The sequence below is a fragment of the Nuphar pumila genome, chromosome 14, assembly GCF_984573655.1.
Source record: "Nuphar pumila chromosome 14, dmNupPumi1.hap1.1, whole genome shotgun sequence".
Classification (NCBI taxonomy): Eukaryota; Viridiplantae; Streptophyta; class Magnoliopsida; order Nymphaeales; family Nymphaeaceae; genus Nuphar; species Nuphar pumila.
Window position 1 is genome coordinate 37,393,091 of NC_143262.1, and position 4,719 is coordinate 37,397,809.

Consider the following 4,719-nt stretch of genomic DNA (forward strand, 5'->3'; position numbering starts at 1 on the left):
AGGAGTTTGTGACATACCCTTCCAAAAAAACAAAAGAGAGAGACAAGTCAGGACATCTCCAAAATGAAGGATGATGTAATTCCTGAAAAATCCAAGAGAGCTCCAATCTGCTAAAAAAAAAAAGAGTGCAGAAAGATCATCATGAGAAAAGAATCTCAGGATATCAGACTGCCGAATCTATCAAGAATCTTCTTTAACTTTGTGAAATTCTTTTATCAATATTCTTTCACCAATAGCTCTCGCAATATCAAGAATACTTTCTTTCTCGTCCATATCAAGGAAATTGATAGCTTTTTTTTTTGAAAGAAAGCCAATCGCAAGCAATTTGAATTCGAATCTTGATTCTACGGAGTTAAGCCCAGTTGGAGGTAATACTTCAGGTAGAAAAGAGGGAATACTTTCAAAACAATGTGCATCATTTTCAATTATTTTGAATCAACAACAATTTTCAACATTCTGACAATATTTTCTAGTTATCCTGGCATGAAGCGAGAGCTTGAGGTTCATCTTTGGCGCATCCTGACACCATCCCTTTTTAGAACTTGATAACGGGAGTTTTCAAGATTCCTTCCCTTCTTCGGTATAATCTGAGCGCACAGGCTCTCAGATTCGCACACTTCCCTGTGACCCCACTGTCCCACCATAGACAGTCCAATTTCGGCTTGAGGTTAAGCCACCAATTCCAGCAAAAGGCAATTTCAAAAGTTAATTAGTCTCAGCAATGAGACGCCCAAAATCAATCCCTTTTTAAACTTTAGGGACCCCAATTTCCTTCCTTTTGCAAAAACCCTATCGGATTCATTGTGCGGAAATCCGAAGGTTCCATCACGGTCTCTTCTTTCGAGGATTCCGTCCATTTTCTGCCCAATCAGATCAAGGGTACAAACCTGAGCCTCACGTGATGATGTATTTCATTTTCCAATCAAGTTAAAGGTTAAGCCTGAGCTTCGTTCCATACGAGGTATTTCCCGACCCATCCAGGTTAAGGGCAAAACCTGAATCTCACTTCTTTTGAAATAAAATTTTCTCCTTATTCTCCATTTCATATCTACCATCATCACTTGAACTAATTCTTTCATACCCAGTCAAATTCATCTAACTGGGGCATTTTTATAATCCAAATTTGGTGTGTTTTCTTTGCCACTAAGCTGGGCTTCTAACCGGCTTAGCAGCAAAGAGGGGCATCTGTAAACACCCCAAATTTTCACCCTCATCCAGTGTTTGTCCATTTCATAGGTCATCACAGATTATTGCATATCATTGCATGTATTCTGCATATCATTCCATCGCATCGCATAGCATTGCATGACATTGAATCTCATTCTTGAGATACAGCACTCCAGCTTTTAAAACATTCAATCCAGATTTGAATTTTAAAGCTTTTATTTCAAAATCAATTTCAAAACCTGGGTTTTATTCAATACTCTGTCATTTTTCAACCCCAGGACTTTATATTTCGAAATATTTTCTCAGAAAACAATCTGGATTCATTTCAAATTCAAATTTTAATCGATTTCAATTCACAGATGAGGCCCATTGAGATGGTGTCGCTTCTGAATTTCTCTATTCATCAAATTTCTCAAATTTTTGAAAGTTTCAGTCCGATTAGGACTCTGTCCCAGAGTCCAAATCCAGTCAAAAATCTGTTTTGAAGTCTGTTTACTTCCATCTTCAGTCTTTTTCGGTTGTTTTCAAAATTTAGGTCATTTTACAGAGTCCAGTTAGTTCAGGACTCTATTTTAGAGTTCGGTCGAGTTAGGAGTCTAACCCTGACTGTGTTTTCTGACTTATTTCATCATTTCTCGATAAAATCTTTCAAAAAATTTTACATTTGAATTCTAAAATTTAAAATCTCAGAGTCCTAAGAGTTCAGGACTCTAACTCGGAGTTCCAGTTCGCTTGAGACCCTATTTTCAAAGATCTTGAATTTCAAATGTCGATTTTAACCCTTTTTCAAAGCCATTTTCAGTGTTTATTTCAAAATTTCCAAAACTCGATGTGGGCCCACTCAGTTGGCACCATATCCAGAGGAATTCTAATTCAGTTAGAACCCTATGCCATTTCAAAAATTCTAATTTTAAGATTACTTTTGAAAATCCTTTTGAAAACTCCTTCAATTTCAAGTTTTAAAATCATCTTTTTGTAAAAACTCAAGTAGGGCCCACTCGAGGTGGCGCCATATTCGAGTAAGTCAGGGCTAGACTAGGGTTAATCAGTGTCTTGGTTAGTGTTAGAGGTTTAGAAGAGTCAAAATTCATTTTAAAAACTCATTTTGAAGTTTAGTTTTTAAAACTAGTGTTTTTAAAGGTTTTTAAAAGGTGTTTTAAAATTCAAATGTTAAAAATGCCAAGTGGCATTACATTTGGGGATTTTTTATGAGAGTCTAGGGGTTAATTAGGTATTAAATAGGATAATTTAGGCTAGGGGTAGGATAGTCCTTACACCCCAAAATCGCCCCCCCTTAGAGAGTCCAAAAATTTTAGAAAACTTGATTTTTTAACCTAAACAAATTTTCTTTATAAAGAGGCCCCATGGGGGATGATTTTTCCAGCCACCTCCTATTGGATTCTTGGAGCTTCTCTCTCCTCTTCAGCCTTCCTTCATTGCTGCAACTCCAAGGTAAATATATTCTTCAATTTTTAATATTTTATTTAGTGTTTTTAATGATTTAAACTTAGATTTAGGCTTGGACACCCCTCCTTATGAAGATCCAACCATGGTTTAACCTCAAGAACCATCAAGAATCAGCAAGAACGATCCAAGAAGGTGATCTAACCCTGTTTTATGTGATTCACAGGGATTTTAATCCATTAGAATTGATTTTAATATGATTCTTTACATTATTAACCAATAAAATATATGATTTACTCTTTTAATGGGTTAAATCTATGTTCTAAAGGTGATATCAAATTCCAGCCATTGATTCCCTGTTTTTATTTTATTTTTATGGTTTATTCATGTTTGTTTTACGTTCTATAGCATAGAAATAATTTTTATTTACTGTTTTATGGTTTATTTTATTGATTTACATTAGTTAATGCATGGTTTTTCAAGTTTCTTAAATTTCTGTGTGTTTTAGGTTTAGAAGAGTAAAGATAATGTTATTTTGGATTGAAGTATTCATTGTTTATTTCTGATTTTTTTTATATGTGATGCATGCATGAGTTATTGAGTTACTGTAGAAAAATCAGAGGTTTTGGATCTCGGGAACCCTGTCAACAAAATTAGACATCAAATCGGGTTTTTAAAGCTTTAAAATCATGGTTAAAATCAAGAAGGTAACTTGCTGTGATGATATTTCTCTCATCTTATATCCGATTTTAGATCTGTAAAATGATATGGATTCACATTGAGTAGATCTGTCTTCTGTGAAATGTTCAGATTTTTTTATCATTGTTTAGTATTTTTCCCCTTTCAGAGAATCTGTTTTTAAATTTAAAACTCGTTAGGGTTTACCAAAATCCTAATCAGACTTGTGTTAGTCATAAATCCCAAACCACAGATTCGATTTTAGATTTGTAAAAAGTGAGTATTGTTATTTTTTTGTCTACTATTCACCACTAAAATTTCAGAGATTTTTGTTTAGAATTTCTATTTATGTCTGTATTTTCAATTTGAAGTAGCCGTTTTAATCCCTGTTAAAAGTGATATATTTTAGCTCAGATTGCCGGAAGGGTTTCTCCCTAACCGAAGATGATTTTTCCGATCTTTAAATTGGGAAATCTCTGTTTTTCTTCTTAGTTAGTCTCTGTAAAATTTCATAAATTTCCATGGAGATTTGACCCCTGGTTCTGGTCTTGGACTGAGACTGGTTGGTGAATTAGGTCAAAAATATCATATTTTTAGGTTTTAATGCAATTTTCGTATTAATTCAATGTCAAAAAATTATTTTTATAATTCTAATTCGACATTAGGGTTATAACAAGTGCAGGTACCAATTTTTAGGATTTTTGGAATCTGATTGATGGCTAAATTAAGCAAATTACAAAACCGGGTTCCTGAAAGATCCAAAAACACTGCTAAAATCACAGTTTTTGTGATATTATTGGATTTTCGTGCATAAGCATACATTTTTAGGGTTTAATCATGTTCATAATCATATTAGGATGCTTTAGGTTTAATTTTATGCTCATTTGATTTCATTTAGTGCATAAAACCTAAGTTTTTACCAAAATCTATTTCAGAAAACCCTGATTTCAAGGCCATAGTCTTGCTATCGGGGGCAATTTGGTCATTTGACCTCAATTTCGAAATCCTTAACCCTAATTTCCATATTTTTAATCATGTCACATCATATTTAGCTTAGCTTATTCCATTCAAATTTCAAAACTTGCACTTTATCCAAATATCTTTCTAAAAACTCTAATTTCAAGGCCATAGTCTTGTTATTAGGGGTATTTTGGTCATTTTGACCCCAATTTCGAAATTTCATATCTTCTCTTTCATATTTATTCAATTTTATTTCATACTTTATCATTTTGATTTAAGGGAATCATGGCAAAAAGGCTTATATCTAGCAAAATCAAACAATTTCCTGATATTGCTGGATAAATCTAGAAAAGCCAACATATATTCATTAACAAGTTTTCTAGTTTTGTAGGTATATTGAAGACTTTATTTTTCATGTATTTAAATTTCAATAGTGATGTAAACTAAATTAAACTTTGGATGATGATTCATGTATTTTTTTATATAGTTTACTTTTTTTTTAAAATAATG